The sequence below is a fragment of the Hylobates moloch genome, unplaced genomic scaffold (assembly GCF_009828535.3).
Source record: "Hylobates moloch isolate HMO894 unplaced genomic scaffold, HMol_V3 SCAFFOLD_1, whole genome shotgun sequence".
Lineage (NCBI taxonomy): Eukaryota > Metazoa > Chordata > Mammalia > Primates > Hylobatidae > Hylobates > Hylobates moloch.
Window position 1 is genome coordinate 48,061,522 of NW_026652276.1, and position 21,453 is coordinate 48,082,974.

Genomic DNA, 21,453 nt, shown 5'->3' on the forward strand with positions numbered 1-21,453 from the left:
TATGAGTTCCTCCTCTTTGACCTCAGGAAACCCCCTGTACTTCACCCAGGCACTCAACTGACCTTTTCAAAGAATTATCTCCTCATGTTGAGCTCATCTATCCTACAGTGGTGGAAATGGGTAAGCTGAACTGCACTTGTTAAAATTCTTCTCAACCCTGCGCTTGTTAAAATTCTTCTCAGCCCAGGGACATCTCATCTCTGTGTAATACTGCAGTGTCTTCAGAGTCAGAAACTTATATTTCTCTTATACTGGTGGCAGTGAGTGGATAATAATGCCCCTAAGGCAATGCAAGTGAAACACGGGAGCACAGCTAGAAAGCCGTCATGCTACCTGCTATACATTTATGACTCCTGGTCTTTTGCCTCACTAGGCTGTCATTTACCCCACACGTCAGGATCTTGCCATATTATGTCTTCCTGAGCATTTTCCAAGTTTTAGTTATTGTTGTTGGCTGTGCATGTGTTATATAGATATTAGTTGGCTCTGGAATCTATCACCATCCCTCTTATTTCCATCCCATCTCCAAGGGTTAGGGTTGTAAGGAGCCAGCAGCTATTTCTCTTATGACATTCTGCCTGAAGGCAACTTTTAAATGATTGTAATCGTGCCCTTCCCTTGAAACTAGATAGACTTTCTAACCAAAATTTAAATTTTCTTCTCCAGTCTTAGTACTTCACTTCCTATAATGTCTGTAGTTTATAATGAAAATAGTATTTATTAGCTTTTCCAAAGCTTGCTGAGCAGCAGCCCAACAGCATGGTCCAATTTCTCAAACTTTCATGTAGAAATATTATTAAGAATTTACATCCTTGAGCCTGGAATAGGGCACAAGGGTATGCATTTTTAAAAACCACGCTGGGTGATTTTCATTTACTTGGTCCGTAGCCCATATTCTAAAGTAATTGCTAAAGGCAATTTCAACTCGGTGAGTAAAGCACAGTAGAAGCCAAAGGATATCTGTTAGGAACCTCCCATCCCCCTTCAAGGAAATAACCTAACTTCTTGAGAAATTGTATGCCCCTTAGGCAAAAATGAATAACATTTTCCAGCATACTACTTTACAAAGGAGTTGCTTAGACATATTTATTTTAGCAATCTCACATATTACTGACTATCCATGTTAAATATACTAACAAAAACACTGCACCCCCTCAAGGTCTATAATGCAGATTTCACAATTTTTCAAATATTTTATTTAAATTTGATGTGATATTTTCAGGAATATCAACATTCATGTCAGGTCAGTTTTTACTTTCTGGTTACAAATAGATTTTTTTTCCTCTTGCTTAGCTCTAGAGTTAATATTTTATCCAAAGTGTAACATAGTACTTAAAATATAACAGATAAATTTCTAAATGCTGCCCAGATAGTCAATAATTCCCCCATTACGTCTAGGTTTTCTTCTTAACTCCACGAATTTATTTGGCTCAGAATCACTTTTTTTTTTATTTCAAGAAATTATTCCCTCATTTGTCATCATTACTATGATCACCGAGAATTGCACTAAAGATTTTCTAAGGTTATGGAAAAGGGTTTTGTGATAATTACCCCAAGATACAAAAATTCATAAACCCAAATCTGATGTCTTACTTCCTTTAATTAATGTCAAAATGCAAGAGACAGCTAAGTTTTGTAAGTTACTAGGAGTAATTTCAAAATAAGACTCTTGAAGTTTAATCTAGATTTCACGGATCCACTATTTATATGGATTGACTGTATTTAGGCTTCTAGGCTCACATACAGTATTAAGTGACTTTTTCTTAAATTGCTATTTAATGTTGCAATGTGGAAGGATTATTTCACCTAAAATAGACACACACGTGCACGTGTGCACACACACACATGCATGCACAAGATCACCACCCAAGATTTCAATAGTCTATTCATCACCATTTCATGCATCCACTTTTTCTTTCCTTCACCAGCAGCTGTCAACTTCACCAGTAGCTATCAGAAAGATGCTTCTGCTTCTCAGAAGAAAATTTATCCTAGAACAAATCAATTTACTTTCCTTAAGCTTTGTGCAACAGGCCCTGGAATTTCAGTTTCCTTTGCTCCCTGACCTAGAAAATGTTTCTTCTTCCAAGCCTATTATCCTAGCACATCCAACAATTATTTCTCCCTTTCCATGCTTCAAGCCTCCAGCCTACAAATTTTCTCCTTTCAAATGCTTCTCTTTCCTTTTTTCTAATTATAGCACTGTAATTAGATGTACACTGGCTGTTGTAATTCTACCTGTCACAACTTTCATCGCTTAATCTCTATGTGCTTCATTGTACAAAATTCTTCAGATGTTTAAATTTATCACCTAGATTGCCAATTCTTTTTAGACATGTTATATTTACTGCCTAACTCATCTGTTGAACTTTTGTCATTCAATTATAAATATGTATTTTTTTAATTCTCAAAAATCTACTTAGTGCTTGTTAAAATATGTTTGACAGCTTTAGATAATCCCTTGATTTTTCCTCACATTTTCAACTTTATATTCATGTACACACACTCAGTTAAAAATATGTCACATATTTTGTATAAGTCTTTTATATATCTATATTAGTATATTAAAACTCACATTTTAATTTTTTTCATCTCTAATATCTGAAGCTTTTACAGGACTGATATGGAAAGATTGCACTTTGTGATTTTTGTGTGCATTGGAACATTGTTGATGAAAAATTTTGTCTTGAGTTGAGTTCTGTTTTTTTTTCTACAGAAAAATTGAATTTATTTTGCAAGTTGCCTAGTGATACTAACAACCTACAGCCACTTTAATCAAAATCTCTCCCTGAAGGATCTTGTGCCATGCAGGGATTCAGGCCATGAGTCCATGTGAGAGATGGTTGAGTTTCTCAGTGGAGACGTTTTCCTTCTTTATTCAGAGCAAACATCTGAGCAAATGGATTTCCTTACTGTCCGTTTTTGTTGAGTTGACCTTTACAGATCGCTTGTCCACTGAGTGTGTAGTCCTTTGATGTTCATGAGTTTATACAGGTGTCTCTCTTCTGGCTGTCCTGGCACTTTCCTAAGTTTGCTTCTAATTACCCCAATATGCCATTAGATTTGCAGTTTGAGAAGACATGAATTTTCAGAACACTTAAGACAGCATGTGTATTACAATTAATGTTTGTTTGGTTTGGCTTTTTGAGGATTTTTCTTACTTTTTGTGAATCCAGTCATGAATTATGAGGTTTTATTTTAGGTTTATTTAAATTTTAGAGTTCTGAGCTGTGCATTTTGAGGTATATATTTTCTCCAAGATTACTTCCCAGAAATTAGTTTTTCTCCTTCACAATACCCAGCTGCAACTCCATAGGACTTTATGTATAATATGATAATGATCTTCAGATTTTTATATTTCAAGTATTTATGTTGAGGTAACTGGTGGCAATTATTTTCTTTCATCCATTTATTAATTAAAAGAACTTAGTAAAGTGGTTAGTATAAATTTTGTTCTCAGTATTGATGTTGAATAAGAATGGACCCATTGAGATAAAACAATTTGAATATAATTCATTTCTTGACAATGCCTCCCTGTGAAATAGAATTAGATTCTGATGACATCTAGACACATTTAAAATATATATAACAAACAAAATATAAAAGAAAAAGTTTTTAACATATTGAAATCTTCTATCAGAATATACAATTTTATCATTTTGTTAAATATGTGTATATAAACAGATATGTATATCTATATGCATGTATATATGAATACATATATTTATATATGTATTTATGTATGTGTGTATATATATATATACACACACATATGCATTTATATTTAGGGTAAAAATTAACCTTTAATTGATTTATATAGAAAATAAACTGTAGCATTACGTATGTAAAAGTGACCTATTAAGCAGAGAATATAATTTAATATATTAAGAAGTTCACTTTGATAATAATTTGCAGCTTTATTTATTCAACAATTATTACAACAACATAAAATTTTATCTATATTTATACAGGCTTTCTAGAAATTGGAAAGGAAAAATAAACACATTTAAATATAATCTAAGTCTGTGATCCTAGATTTTCTAATGCAATAATAACCAAATTCTAAAGGTCACTTTCTGTTTCATTTTTTAAGAAGGCACTAGGATAATCAAAAATTCACGGCATTTCATTTATTACTAAAACACACATTTATGCTATGTTATAATTCAAATCATTTAAGAATCATCCTTAATGTTTGCCATGCATGAACTGATGACTGAGCTACATGAGTTCCTTTTCTTAAACAGATTATTTTGAAGAGTTCTCAATACATACTAAAATGTAAACTAGCTTTTATAATCAACAATATAGCAATGTTAAATGATTAAGCTATGTTAGAATTTAATAGAATACATTTTCTTCTTTGAAAATATAACCCATCTTCAAACTTTCTGTATGCTACAAGATTTTTTAACGATATGGTACACATTATATTTACTTTAGTTAGAGCAAAATAGGTGACTTTTTCATTTAAGTTAAAAATATAAGATAAATAAAGACGTGTGACAGATGTTTTTTCTGTAATATTTTAATTAAAACTTTATAGGTCCTTATAATTTATAATTAATTTATAATGAAATAACAGTCATTCTGCCATGTTTTCTTAACTGTGTAATGAAATTTAGGTAAAATTCTGCCCCTCAATATACGCATGTTACATTTCCTTTTGGATAATTACGCTAATAAAATCTTGTCCAATTTAGAAAATCCCTTACAAATATAAATTAAATTAAAAACTGAATTTTTTAAACAAATTAGGTAAGTTCTTCTCTAACATACTATTTATTGTATTACAACATTAAGTCTGAGGCAATAAAATTTAATGCAGGTGGTTGCTAAAAATAATGATAACTATCATTTATTGAATATATATTGTGTGCTTAAATTAGTCCAGAGTAATATGCTGTGCATACAGAAATAAGTGTGACATACATTTTATAAATTATTTATCTATCTATCTAGTCTCCTCATTTATGATTCAGAACAATCTATATGGTACAATTTTGAGATGAGGTAAATAAGGCACAGTTAACTACATTTTCCAAGGTAAGTGGCAGAACCAGGAATAAAATGCAAGCAAATGATACAGCAATAAAATAACATTCAACTTTAGAAAAGATCTTGTGGATTTGACTTTTGAATTTTCCAGTTAAATTATGACCTTGGACAAGTCATGTAATATATATAAGCCTCAAATACCTTATCTTTCACTTGGAAATAATAATAGTTAAATGACATGATTTGGGTGTAGATATAAGAGATATTTGAAATTTAAGTTCTCTCAGGGCTAGAAAAGGCTACATAATGTTATTTGGATATGTGAATATATACATTGTAATTAAATATATTTTAATTCATAAAATAATTAGTTTAGTAGTTAGAAATCACTTTAATTATAAAGGAATACCTCTTTTTGATTGTCAGAAGAAGAATTTTTTCCCATTTTTTTCAGGGAACCCTGAATAATAACATCAATATCATTTGAAATACATAGGTGCACATACACAAATATGTATACATATGTACTTTATTTCATTGAATAAAAACACTTTGAATAAGAATTGGTAATGTGCCGGCCTTCGTTGCAAAAATGATAGGGACTTTATACTCTTCCTTCTAATACTCCCAATTTAAAGATGACAATTTAGTCTTGATGTGCTTTAAATCCATTCATAAGTTGATCATTGATCCTAAAATGGTAACATATTCATCTTTGAAATTTTATATTCTTCCTGTGTCATTTACATCGTATACACCACTTACAATGTGTTTTAGCATTTTGTTTCCCAAACAACATCAGGCCTCTTTTTTTGTGATTGGGTGTTACTTAATACCTTTCTCTCCCTTATTACAGAACATCTGAGAAGCAAACAGCAACAAAATGGTTGCCCACATGGAGTTTCAAGTGAAAAAAGACACTACATTTTAATTCTTTTTGCATTTGCCTTTTGACCTAGGCATGCAATTCCTCTAGACAGCTGTTCTCAGCCATAGTAATATTACAGGATTTCTGGGTGGCAATTTTTTTTTATTTTTGGCAGGAAACCTCTATGGCTGCAGCGCCTTTGCCTGACTTCTTGTCCTGCGTCCAGGAAGAATGAGGTAGGCAGACAAGTGAAGGATGAAGAAGAGAAGAGTTTTGTTTAGTGATAGAATAGCTCAGAGGAGATGCCACTTAGAGTGGGTAGCTCCTCTGTGTAGGAAGGTCATCTTGTGGAGTGTTCAGCTCTCAGCAGAAAGGAGGCCCTGGAGAGAGTGGCTCCTCTCTCTGCAGGCAGGTCATTCAGACATCTCTGCAGATCTTCGAAACTCTCAGCACAGAGATTAGCTAGTCTCTGCAGGTCTCTGAAGCTCTCAGCAGAGATGGTAGCTCCTCTCTGCGGGAAGGTCGGCTCTATATCTCTCAGCAGAGAATAGCTCTCAGCAGAGAGGGTACTCCTCTCTGCAGCTGGTCATCCCATTGTGTCTCTGCCCTCTTCTCCTCTGGCCATCTTCTGTCCTGCTCTGGCTGAGCCCAGGGCTTTTATGAACCTCAGAGGGGAGGAAGTGCGTGATAATTGGTTCATGGGCGGCCAGGAAGAGGCACCATGAGTCCCCACTCCACTTCAAAGGCCTGAAGCTGGGGCCTTTACTGGGGATCCACCCCTTTCTGCCCAGAACTTTGCCTCCTGTTGCTATCCATGGCCCCAGGGCTTGTCCCCAACCCTGTGCCAAGATGGGAGCAGGTACCCAGAGCAGAGAGAGGCCAGGCAGTGGGAGCAGACACCCTCTAGCCTGCAGGGGCAGGGGTGCAGTGTGGGGGGGTCCTTCCTGGGGCTCCCCAAGAGTGCAGGCTGCAGAGATGCCTGGAACCTGCTCCTAGCGGGGTGGCTGCAGTGCCTAGGAGGGCGGCCACAGCCACACCCAGGAAGGCAGATCCTGCCTGCTCCCAGTCCTCCTCCAAGAGCACAGGGGTACTGGGATCCACAGCTGCACTTTGGGAAGCTGTAGCCCCGCCCAGCCCAGGAGGGCCGGGCTCCTGCCTGCTCCATACAGCAGGAGGCCTGGGTCTGCAGCTGTGGTTTGGGCACAGGGAGATCCTGTCCCAACTCAGAAGGGGCAGGGCTCCCACCCGCTCCATGGAGTGTGTATTCAACAGTCGCACCTCCCTGCTGATGATGGCATGATGGCAGCAGCCCCTGCCATCAATAACTAGAATGCCGGTTCAAAACAGGTTATCAAAGAATAAGAAGCTGCTGCAAACACACTTATCAGCCATGCAGAGTAAAGTTGTGATCAATAAAATGATATTTGAAGTCCTAGACCTACAGCATTTTTTGACTATTTACCTTTTCGCCTCTCAACAGAATGTTATAATAATAAATTTTATAATCAGGGCAGGAAACATGGCAAAGTTACTAAATAATTGCATACCAAAAAGGGTTTTAGCCATTAATTGCAAGCAACAGATTGGCAGTAATCTGAAAAATTCCTCCTTCTCATCAATTCCAAGATATCAGCCACTACAACCCTATTAACTGCCATATTCTGAAATAGCTAAATTTTGGCTTTGAATACTAAAAATTAATTTTTTTCTTCTTCCAATATTCAGTTACCAAAAGCAAATTAATGCAAGTATATTATCATATATAAATACACAATTATTTTTGGAACACTTTTCCTTTCTCTTCTTCCTATGTTCCCCTTTACTCATAGATTTATCTTCACTTGGTACCTGTACACATCTTTATATCAGCACTTTTAATGGCTTATTTTGTTTGACTCTTGGTAGTATTAAAGACTGCTCCCTTGCCTTTCTTTTATTTGTAAGGAGGAGACATTTCTCTGAGTTGCTAGATTCAAGGACATTTTATTGGCCACACTTGGTGAACTGAGCTTTAAAATCGCATAGATAAATGGTGATAGTCTTTGTGACTATTGTGTCTCCTTCTCTTTTTCTCATTCCTCCACACTCCACCTGCCACTTTGGTAAGAAATGGTTCTTGCTTAAAAGCAGTCAGAAGAGAGCAATGGTTGCTTGCTTCCTCAAAGTGGAGGAGGAGCCACTATTTTCTCCTGTCTGTCACTTATTGGATCCTTTTTCTCCTAGAAGCATAAATAGAAAAAATCTAAAAGGTCTTCCTTTGTGGGAGAGCTGAGACCTCTCCCTATTTCTTTGATTTCTGCTCTCTTCTCCACTGAACGTTTGGGACTAAGCTTTATTTGCCCGTCATGGCTAGTCAGCTCTACACATTCTAGACAATAGTTTCTTGATTTTTTTCTCTTATTTCTTCTCCTTTAGCATAGATCATTTTTCATAACGGAATAATAAAAGTAAGAACTTTGCCTTTGCCTTGGGAAAATAAACTATAAAACAAAACCTTGCTACAATTGTACACATGGACTTGAGTAAAACCTAATTTATTAATAAAGTGTGTTTTTTAAGTTTGATTTGCTAGCCCTCAGCCTAAGCATATATTGACTCTCAGACTTCTTAGGGTTAAATTCTCTGAAGTCAAATTTTAGTATAACTGGTCAAAATACTAATTTATTTTACTAGAACCTCTTATAGAATTTGAATATATAACTAGAGTAACCAAGTGGACCTTCTAAATTAGCCATGGTAGGTGGAGATTGGGTGGGGAAATGTGAAGAAGGGTACTTGAAGCCAAGACAGGCAAGTGACCTGATCCTTTGTCATGCCCTCTCAAAAAGACTATGGATTCCTTATGACAGACTATACATCAATCACTTTTCTTTATCTTAATCAATCCATCATGGTAACTAGTGTATAATGGATGCCAAATAAATTAATGAATGGATGTATCAACATACATCTAATTTAAGAATTTATGCATAGATATTTGGCCTATAAGACCAGATTTGAAGTGATGACCACTTACCTTTCAGGTCTCTGTCCTCAATTTCTATTGTTCTCATCATTATTCACTGCTTTTTATCCATATTAGCCTCCCAGAAAAAAAATTCCTGTTTTCTGCTAGAATCTTTACACTTCCTATTTCCTCTGCTTGAAATGCATTGTCCCCAAATTTTTACATCCTGATACCTTCTCAATATTTACTCCTCAGCTAAAATATCACTTCATTAAAGAGGCCTTCCCTTATCAGCCTGTCTACAATAGCAACCCCTTGACAACACCCTGTTGCTCTAGTTAACCTATTACTTAGTTCTATTTTTTATATCATTTATCAGTAACCAAACATTATTTTAGTTAAATATTTGATTATTACTTCACTAGGGAAGAGAAGTTTTCTTTTTTATCCAAACATTACTTTGGATAATGCCTTACATACAGAAGATATGCAGTAAACAATTCTTGATGTCTTGAGTGAATGAGTAAGAGTGTGTGTGTGTGTGTGTGTGTGTGTGTGTACGTGTGTATGTATGTAGGCAATGGTGTGCTGATAGGTGTTTAAGAACTGGCTCCCTGGGAAATAAAAGGTCCTGTTTTATAGCACTTGCTAATTTCCATGGGGTACTACTTTTACTATTCAAGCTACCAATGTGACATCGCAGAACTTAAAGTTGGGAAGAGTTGCACACAATTATTCCTTTTGATTCAGTGCAAGTTGACTTGAGCTAGCTCCAGCACATTAAATCTATGTTTCATCCATCAAATAGATGTTCATTAACAGACATTAGAATGTGTAGCTTTTAAATGCTTCTAAAATGTAGCACCAACCTATATTTTTCAATCTGTTTGCTGTCAATTTACTGGACCAGCTGATTACATGTGCTCAAATGATTGTTAATTTGCCATTTGCATGTCCCTTCCTCATCTGCCTAGCAAGTGTCTAACAGTGTAAGACAAACTCAAGAGTAATTTGCATTTTATAGTTTCCACCAAATTAACATGTCTTTTTCTAAATAGTTAAATAACTATTTGATTTATCTATGTTTTGCAGGTAGTAGAATGCCCAATATGTAAGGGAATTTAAAAATATTTCCTTAATTTATTGGCCCTTAATATTTTAGTGGTTTCCAAATGAAATGAAAATTTAAATCTTAGAAAGAAATGAAACCAATACATGCTTTCTTCTTAAAAAGAAAGCACAACTTTTTATAATCTTCTGTTTTTCTAGTGAATAGTAAATTTTTAATGCACAGCTCCACAGCAAGTTGAAGAGATAGATGAGTCTTCCCTTAAGAGTTAGAGGTGGTAACTCATTAGCCAAACATAAAGGAAGATGAAGTGAAAGAAGTATCTACACTCCTACTCTTGCTGTGCTTCCATTTAAGCCACTCAGCAAGGTATATGCCAAAAGAATTTTAAAATGCAACCTTTGAAAAACGGTTGGTCACAATCACCATATGTATTATGAAGAGTTAGTTATGAAATATGATTCATAGTTTTATTTAAAAATGAACCTCCATCCTTAAAATATCACAGCCCACTTACCAGGATTCTTAGTGTATAGTTCTGTAACCAAAGCTGAAGTTAACAGCAAAGCATAATCTTTGTTTCCACTCAAACTTTTTAGATAGTAATGCATGTATTCTAGAGCAGGATTCCATTATTCTTAGGTCAGTTACCCAAATATCATGATAACATCTAAAAAAAAAAAAATCATCATTTCTGAGGAAAAAAAAAACACCTCACATGACCTTGAAGAGAACTGAAAATTGATGCTTGTGAAAGGCCATCGAAAGGAGCTCATTAATTTACTTAATAAACCTTTGTGGGAAATACAAACAAAATATTTTATTAATCAATGTTAATTTACACTAAAAGAAGGATTGGTAGCTGTCTATGTGATAAAAGATTCGCAAAAAACCCTCCACTATATAAAGAATTTTAAAAGTATATGATTATTTACAAGAACTATGTTTTCTTATGTTCTCTGTGAATTTTTTTTACTGTTATATAACAGATGACTATAAATTTAGCAGCTTAAAACAACACAGATTTATTATCTCACAGTTTCTGTAGTAAGAATTATAGTCAAAGTTTAGGTAAGTCTTTTTTTTTCAACTGGCTTAAGAACTCTTACCAAGTCAATCCTAAGCCAAAAGAACAAAGCTGGAGGCATCACACTACCTGACTTCAAACTATACTACAAGGCCACAGTAACCAAAACAGCATGGTACTGGTACCAAAACAGAGATATAGATCAATGGAACAGAACAGAGCCCTCAGGAGCAACACCACCTATCTACAACTATCTAATCTTTGACAAACCTGATAAAAACAAGAAATGGAGAAAGGATTCCCTATTTAATAAATGGTGCTGGGAAAACTGGAGAGCCATATGTAGAAAGCTGAAACTGGATCCCTTCCTTACACCTTATACAAAAGTTAATTCAAGATGGATTAAGGGCTTACATGTTAGACCTAAAACCATAAAAACCCTAAAAGAAAATCTAGGCATTACCATTCAGGACATAGGCATGGGCAAGGACTTCATGTCTAAAATACCAAAAGCAATGGCAACAAAAGCCAAAATTGATGAATGGGATCTAATTAAAGAGCTTCTACACAACAAAAGAAACTACCATCAGAGTGAACAGGCAACCTACAAAATGGGAGAAAATTTTTGCAACCTACTCATCTGACAAAGGGCTAATATCCAGAATCTACAATGGACTCAAACAAATTTACAAGAAAAAAACAAACAACTCCATCAAAAAGTGGGCGAAGGACATGAACAGACACTTCTCAAAAGAAGACATTTATGCAGCCAAAAAACACATGAAAAAATGCTCATCATCACTGGCCATCAGAGGAATGCAAATCAAAACCACAATGAGATACCATCTCACATCAGTTAGAATGGCCATCATTAAAAAGTCAGGAAACAACAGGTGCTGGAGAGGATGTGGAGAAATAGGAACACTTTTACACTGTTGGTGGGACTGTAAACCAGTTCAACCATTGTGGAAGTCAGTGTGGCGATTCCTCATGGATCTAGAACTAGAAATACCATTTGACCCAGCCATCCCATCACTGAATATATACCCAAAGGACTATAAATCATGCTGCTATAAAGACACATGCACACATATGTTTACTACGGCACTATTCACAACAGCAAAGACTTGGAACCAACCCAAATGTCCAACAACGATAGACTGGATTAAGAAAATGTGGCACATATACACCATGGAATACTATGCAGACATAAAAAATGATGAGTTCATGTCCTTCGTAGGGACAGGGATGAAATTGGAAAACATCATTCTCAGTAAACTATCACAAGGACAAAAAACCAAACACCACATGTTCTCACTCATAGGTGGGAATTGAACAATGAGAACACATGGACACAGGATGGGGAACATCACACTCCGGGGACTGTTGTGGGGTGGGAGGAGGGGGGAGGGATAGCATTAGGAGATACACCTAATGCTAAATGATGAGTTAATGGGTGCAGCACACCAACATAGCACATGGATACATATGTAACAAACCTGCACATTGTGCACATGTACCATAAAACTTAAAGTATAATAATAATAATAATAAAAAGAACTCTTACCATGAGATCTACTTTTTAAGTATAAATCATAGCATTGTTATCTATAAGCATTATGATGGACAGCAGATCTCTAGAACCTACTCATCTTTCATTAATGAAATTTTATACCCCATCAACAACTCCTCATTTCCCTTACCCTCCAGCCCCTGGCAGCCACAATTCTATTGCTTGTTCCTATGAATTTGACTATTATTAGGTATGTTTTTCACTTACAGAAGGCTAAAATCAAGGGGTTGGTCAGATCGTGTTCTTCTTTGAAGACTATACTGGAGAAGAATCCACTTCCAATTTCACTCCTTTGACAGAATTCATTTCCTTAAGGCTCTATGACAGAAGGTCTGCCTTCTTACTGACTGTTGTCTGGAGGCCACCCTGAGGGCCTAAACACCTCCTGTAGTTATACTTCCCTGCCATGTAGCTCTCTTCTTAGGCAGTTTGCGAGATGGCAGTTTGCATTTTCAAGGCCAGCAGAAGACTATCTCTAATGCGTTTTGTACCTAACAGCATTATCTTTGCCTTTTAATGTAACAAAATCAAGAAGATATAATTCAATCACTTTTGCTACATTCTATTGGCTAGAAGTAAGTTACAGAACTACCTATACTCAAAAAGAGGGAATTATATAAGAAGTCACTCACTGAGGGTCACTTTGTCGTGCTGCTGCCATACCCTCATAATATTACAACAGCCTATTTCCTATAACTTGGAGAGAAGTGAATACAGAATGTTGGTAGAAGGAAACCAGATCCTCTATCATAAAAATATTTTCACAGTACATTAGCTCTAAACTATCTCAATCTCCCCTAACCATTTAACAACAACAACAAAAAAGAGTAAATTGTCAACAAATTTTAAAGATATTTTGTTTTGTTCCATGAAGGCTAATATACTAGAGATATTCTGTGACATTCTGTTTACTGGAAAAATAAAAGCAAAGTCTTATTTACCAATTAAATTATTGAGAAAAATGAAGGTCTGAATGTTTACTGTTTTCTATACTTAAATAGTATCCATTATTACTTGCCCACGAAATTAGGTCATCAATAAAATACAATGAGTTGTTTGACAATGAAAAATATCAGGAGTTTGTGGCTTATGCAGGTATTTAATGGCATAATTTTAGAATGCTGTGTTTTCCCATATATTATTAATTTGTAAGTGGCATCACTTTAATTTATTTCACCATGCTAAGTTCAACAATATCAATCAGGCACCATACTCACTTGCTTTGGCATTCTTTATTTGAAAATTATTTCTTCCCTCTTCTGCCCTTTCACTCCAGTACTTTGTGTTCCCTGTGTATTTTCACTCTTACTATTTTAGTGTAGCGGTGGCATGCATTAGCAATTTTCTTGAATAAAGCAGGGCACACCATGAGTTTCAGCATTTGTATTAACTGCTTGCTTTAGTTGGTGTTTATTTCTCTTTCAGTACTCATGTGAGGTACAGAGGTGAGAAAAAGAAAGAAAAAATGATAGCATTTTTCTTCAACTAATAACAGGTAGTAGAGATTCAAGATATTTGAAACAGACAGACAATAAAGCAATTAAATTTTTGTTTCCTTTTAAAGTTTAGCTTCTGGCACTCAACTAATACAAATTCACACATAGATGAGGTAGAATAGAGGCTGGAATAAAGAAGATTGAGAAACCTTGACAACAATAAAAAAAAATCTAATTTTATTTTTATTTGACTTTCAACCAAGAGACCAAGTGTTGAAATCAAAACAAACCCTAAGGCTTGTACATGCAGTATCTAATGTACTCAACAAAACGGCAACTTGCAGTATTATATGAGTAAACAGCTTTTTGCCTGATGTAGAAAATAAAAACTCTAAATAAATTCTGTCCAAATTTGAATTACAAATTTTGATAGTCTAGAAAGAAAAACAACAAAATAAAAACTTAATAATAAGATAGACAAAAATACAAAGCTACTTTTGTTTGTGAAGGTAAATCCTGAATATACTAAGATTTATGTGTAGGTTTTTACTTGCCAATAAATTGTATGAACTGGAAGAATGCCTCTTAAAAATTAAGTTAACTGTTTAAATGGAGTCACATGAAACCATTTTTAGATAATGATGATAAAAATGTCATTATCTGACTTATTTCATAATATAGGCAAATATGTAATATTTCACAGTATTTTTCATTAATATTCTCACAATAGTAATAAAAAATCATGAGGCCTGTTATAAATTCACATAAATCCAAAATGGCTATCACTATGATCATCATATAGAGTTTCCATCTATGGTGTTTGGATTTTTATTTGTGAAGACTATTTAAACGCATATTTTTTGATCTGTGAAATTAAGAGAAAGTTGACTTAAAGTGAATGCATATTAACTTGTTTGATAAAGTTAATTTTACAAAGTTTAGGATATTAAATAAATGAAAAAATAAAGTGCGACAATTGCTAAGTGCAAAACAATGTATTTGGGAAAAATAGACAAGCCAGAAAAATTGATAAGGTGCAATTAACAATTCAAATTTAATGTATTTAAAACTGAATTTATGATCTACTCCTCTAAATGCAATCCTCTCCCCAAGTTTTCAATCCCAGTAAATGATATTTTCATTTTTCAGGAGTAGAAATCCGGGCGTCATTATTTACACCTCAGTCTCACACCCTGTTCACACCCAATCTATCACCGAGTCCTGCTATTTTCTTTTATTCTGCTTGTATCTCAAGCAGGCCCTGTTTTTCTCATTGTTACTACTATCACCTTACCCCAAGCTGCCTTCATTTCCCATCTCTTCTACTTCACTAACCTGACAAAACCTCTTTACACATCTACTCCCACTTTCCTCAGACTTTCCTTTTTTTTTTTATTTTTATTTGAGACAGAGTCTTGCTCTGTCGCCCAGGCTGGAGTGCAGTGGCGCAAACTCGGCTTGCTGAAAATTCCGCCTCCCGGGTTCATGTCATTGTCCTGCCTCAGCCTCCTGAGTAGCTGGGACTACAGGCGCTTGCCCATCACACTTGGCTAAATTTTTTTTTTTTTTTTTGTATTTTTTAGTAGAGACGGGGTTTCACCGTGTTGGCCAGGATGGTCTCTATCTATCTCCTGACCTCATGATCTGCCCGCCTCGGCCTCCCAAAATGCTGAGATAACAGGCATGAGCCACCGCGCCCAGACAGACTTTCCTTTTTAAAATAACCAGAGTGGTTTTGAAAAATACAAATGGAATCACATTATTCTTGGATTTAAAAGTCTACAAATGGCTGTTTTTTTAATAAACTAAAGGTTATGTTGGTGATTTTAAATACAACTGACAGATTTCAACATGTTCTTGTCCTGGAATATTCCCAGCCTTTTCAAGCCATGTCCTTTTTGTTCACACTGCTTCTGTCACACCATTATTGCCACACATATCTTACTATCTAGGACCTTCTCTCTTCCCAGTGTTTTCACTTGACATATTCTTACTCATCTTCTGGTATTTGATCAAACGTAACTTTATTCTTCAACTTATTATAGGTTGTTTCCTGTTACATCCTTGCATATCACCTGGTTCAAATTACATTTCATTGTATCATTTTTATTTTAGTATTTTTGTGTGATTGTTAACTTACTGTTATTATCTTCCACCAGCTTTTAAGGAAAATACACCCTGAAAGTTTATTTTGTTCCTTGCCATATCCTCAGTATCTGGCACTGGTTTAGTTTAAGCAATGAAAATTTTTGGATAAACCAGTAAGGGGCTAAACATTAGTGCATGTTATAAAGATATAATACTGAAATAAATTTTGCTATTCCCTAGCATAGTAAATTTTGAAAAAAAAATATAGAACTATGGGAATGTAAAGTTGTAATAAATTTTTAAGTCACCTAGGTCATCTTTCTTTTCTTACCACCCACACCTCAGAGATGATTAGTGTGGGAAAGAGAGTTTCTGGGGTACCAGATGAGTTGGTCTCCCCTGTGTGAGACACCCATGGGGAGCCATGGGTGGCCTATGAGGAGAAAAGTCTCCTTATTGCCTTCATGTCTTTATGCCCTGAGAGCATAACCACTCCACAGAATTCCACAGGTTTCTCAGGGAGATAACACTCCCCTGAAGTAGTGGAGTATAATCAAACATCTTGGCTTCTCCTGAAACCCACTCCCACCCATTTCAGTCCCCATAAGTTAAAGATCTTAAGTAGTTTAGACACACGCCTTTGCTCGAGGAAATTCACAGAAACCGCCACTGCTATACATCTTATTGAATGACTCACAAGTTCTCCTTCACTGCTTAATCCTTTTCCTCATCCCTTCTTACCCCTCCCATCTGCCTTAAGAACAAAGAGCTTGTAAACCAACAAATTTGGTGGAGCTGAGGAGCTCTGGTCGGTGAGCAAGCCTCCTACGCTCCAGTCTCCTGGATCAGCCTTTTAAACACTTATTCGGTCTCTTTCTAACTCCTTTGTCTCTGCCGGACTCGGGGTACCGGCCGGGTGGTGTGGGGCTGGTTTCCCCAACAATTAGAGGTTTATTAGATATCATACAACTAATTAAGACAAAGCAAGGACAAAAAAATGAAGTCTTGTGTTTTCCAGTCCAGTATTGTGCACTGGTACTTTGTATCTTATTACCATGATTGTGTACATTTCTTTAGCCTCCCCCCCACCCTTTTTTTAAATACTGTGGGTATCACTTTTGTATCTACAGCTCTTTACAGTTAATTATTTTTTCCTGTGGGAAACTAGTCTTTGATTTCCAAAATATCTTCAAGTCTCATTTTTCTACATCTCTGACCAATCTGCTTTTTTTTTTGCTTGCTTTTAAAAAACAATTGAGGTATTACTAACATGTAAAAAGCTGTAGATATTTAATGTATGCAACTCAATGTGTTTGAGGATAAACCTGTGAAACCATTACCATCATCAGGCCATTAACACATCTATCACCTCCCAGTTTCCTCACACCTCTATTAATACCTCAATGTTTGTACCCTTTGACCATCATCTCCCCATTTCCCCCTTTTAGCAGCCTCTGGCAACCACCATTCTACTCTATGCTTCCCTGTGTTTGAGTATTTTACAATCCACATATAAATTAAACCATATAGTATTTGTCTTTCTGTGTCTGGTTTATTCTCCCAGATGGATCTGAAGAACATTATCCTTGCTTTTTAAATGTGGCTGTTACTCAACATTCTGTTCTTATTATCCCCCATATTTCATATTCTGTAACATTTTGTCACGGGATCCTTGGGATGTTGCTTTGCCATCCTGAAATGTCTGTGGCTGGTGGTGCCTTTGCTCAAGTTTTGCACAGGCCCACTGGACTCATTCTGTCCACTCAGCCTGGCAAGCTGCACTCAGCTTGCACTAGCAGCCTGGATCCCACATCTGCCAAGGGTGAACCAGGTACAGAGTGGTGAGAAGTTCATGAGCGAGTGAAGACAGGGTCCAGCCACTGCACATGGGCTGCATCAGGGAGGGCAGCTCTAGTGCCAGCATGGGTGTTGGCTCCCTGCAAAGCTATATCTGGACCAGTTGTACTGCAAGTGGTTCCACTGCTGGCACCAGGGAATGTGGGGGAGCCTGGAAGCTTGAAGACACTGGGAACTGCAGAATCCCAAAGAGGGTGTCACAGCCCTGGCTTGGGGATCTCCTAGGTCCGGGCCCCTCAAAGGTCTACATCTCTTCTTTCTCTCTTTTCTCCTTTTGTCACCCACAGTGTGGCAAGCAAGGGGCATGTTTCAGTGCCATTTGTGTTACAGCTCTTTTAGCTGTGCCATTCAGCAGGTCCCAAGTTTGTCCCAGGAAAAATGAGGTACATGGAAAACTGGAGGGTGAGCAAAGTGAAGAGGTGCTTTATTGAGCAACAGTAAAGCTCTCAGGGGACCCAAAGTGGGTAGCTCCTTTCTGCAGGCAGGTCATCCCAAAGAGTTCAGCTCTCAGCAGAGAGGAAACCTGGAATGGGTAGCTCCTTTCTGCAGGCAGGTCACCCCATCATCTGTGCAGCCCTCTGCAGAGAGGAGACCTGAAGTGGGTAGTAGATCCTATCTACAGAAGAGACATCCCATCATCTGCCCAAGTCTGGCTGAGTCCAGGGTTTTTATGGGCTTCAGATGGGTGGAAGTGCATGCAGATTGGTCCATGGACAGCCATGGACAAGACTGGAAAAAGCAGCATAAGTTCTCACTCAGGTCTGAGGAACTGGCAGCCTGGCCCCAGGCTTCAAGTCATCCCTGGCTTGAAGTTGGAGCTTCACTGGGGATGCACCCCTTTTCTGTCCAGGAGCCTATCTACCTCCTGCTCCCATCATCCTGCCATCTATGGGGACCATGGTGCCAAGGCTATTCATTCCAAGGGGCACCTGCAGGACCGTGCTGAGCTGCACTCTGTCCCCCTCAGACTTTCTCCTGTGTTTGTTGGTGCTGAAAGCCCTGAGGCGGCTGAGGCAGTAGGGGTCTGGCATGTCAGCACTGCTCCAAGTGCTCGCATATCTGGTCAGGTCACATAAGCACCCGGGCTCAGCTTTAACTTTGCTCTGAAATTGAAGCGCACCAGGAGCAAGGAGAGTCCAGACAGCAGGAGGAAGCACTTTTGAGTTTGTGAGAGGAGGGGACTTCCCAGGCCCCCAAGAGCGCAGGGATGTGTGTGTTTGCAGCTGCACCTGAGAGGGTGAGGCTTTCATCCTGTTAACTCAGAAGAGGGAAAGGCTTCCACCTGTGCCTGGTTCCCACTGGCTTTATGGAGTCAATTTTTCATAATCCTCTGTGAACTTTATCACTTAAATATTTCTAGATCTTCCCCTTGCTCTCTGTTACCACTGCCACTGCTATTCTCTGTTGCTGCATATTGCTCAGCTGGATTATTGCATCAATTGGTGAAACTGTTGCTAATTATGTCCCCCTTAAACCACATTTCATGTTACATACAGATTCATTTTTAAACCAAATATTTATTAGGATGGATTTTTTTTATTTTTAATGATCATTATGAAACAACATGGATGAACCTGGAGAACATTATGCTAAGTGAAATAGCCAGTCGTACAAGGACAGATATTACATGGTTCTATTTATATGAGGTATCTAAAAAAGTGAAACTCCCAGTAGCAAAGAATAGAATAATGGTTGCCAGGGGATAAAGCAGGGTGAAAGAGAGAGTGGCTAATCAACATGTATAAAATTTCAATTATTGAAGATAAATACTAGATATCTGATGTATAACCTAATGCCTATAGATAACAATATGATTTGACTCTTAAAAATCTGTTAAGAGTGTAGTCTCATGTTACATGACCTTCTCACAGTAATATATATATATATATATATATATATATTTTGAGACAGAGTCTCGCTCTGTGGCCCAGGCTGGAGTGCAGTGGCGCTATCTCAACTCACTGCAAGCTCTGCCTCCCCAGTTCACGCCATTTTCCTGCCTCAGCCTCCTGAGTAGCTGGGACTACAGGTGCCCGCCACCACGCCCAGCTAATTTTTTTTTTTTTTTGTATTTTTAGTAGAGAATTGGGTTTCACTGTGTTAGCCAGGATGGTCTCGATCTCCTGACCTCATGATCTGCCCACCTCAGCCTCCCAAAGTGGTGGGATTACAGGCATGAGGCACTGCACCTGGCCTTCTCACAGTATTTTTTTTTTTAAGTTTGTGATGGAATTTTCTTGAATTAAATGTTTTATCAGTAAATATTCACTTGCCTTTTCATAAAATTCAAACATCTTTCTATTTCTCAATATTTTGGGTCACAAGTAAAAAAAAATTCAAATGAGATTGAGTGAAGAAAAAGAATGTATTAGTTCATATAATCTAAGGAAGGAGTCAACCACAGGCAAGACAAAGATAACTGTATACATCATATATAACTGAACAGAACATGGAGACTCAAATACCATCGAGATATTCTCTCCTTTGTTCTCTAAGTTTCTCTAAACATCAGCATGATTCTCTCTCACACTGTACTCACTCTTTCAAAAAGAAAGGAGGGCAATTACCACCAAAGCAAAGGAATAACAGAAAAAGAAATAGCTACCTAATTACTAAGCTTGAATATAAATCCAAAATCTGTAAAAACTTAAGCAATTCAACCAGTGTTTATATATATATTTATAGGGAATTGCTTAAGTCTATATATACACATATAAAAATGTCCTATGTTAGCCATATTATACTACAAAGTTTGAGCTTCATTTTCTCTCTAATGGTATAAACTGACTTGCAAGAAAAGCTGCAAATGTCTTTCAGGAAAAAAACTGAATTGTGCTTTCAGAAAATATTTACAGTACAATGTTGTTCCTGCGGTTTTGTTCAATAAAGGACTACTGTGTTGCTGTTGCTCAAGATGTGAAGCTAGATCTCTTTCCTACTGTTGCTTTGTTAGCACAGTCAGGCAACTGATGATGGCATCCAAAAGAAAGTAGCATTTCTTAATACTCCTTAATTTACATATGTAGCTAAAGAATTGAGCACAGTATGTGTTTGAATCTTATTAGCTTCCTTTCTTACGTACATAAAATATATGGTTTCTAAATTGGTTTAATGGAAACAATTATCAGAACAATATTCACTGGAAGTGGTGTGAATGAGGAAATCTATAAAAATAGAAAATACATTTTTCTCAATAGAGTTGTACAATCATTTTAGCTCAAGAAATACACAGACCAGCACTAAGTGATTGAATAGCATCCACATTAATCTATCTTGAATTCAATGTATTCTAGTAGAATATAAACTCCTTGAGAATAGCGGGGACTTTGTTTTGTTGAAGACTGAATTTCCATTGCCACAAACAAGTAAAAATGTGCCTATCATTTCACATATATATGTGCTAATTAATGTTCATACTTCCAATTTTATTGTCTTTTTAAAAAAATCACTAATACCCAGGTTTAGAGAGTAATAAATCAACAACATTTAGATTTAGTAGCTCCTCTCAAAATCTTACACTTACAGCTGGTGAATATTTAACCTATATCAAGGTGAGCTCTTCTTTTCCTTAAATCAAAAAACGTTTGTAA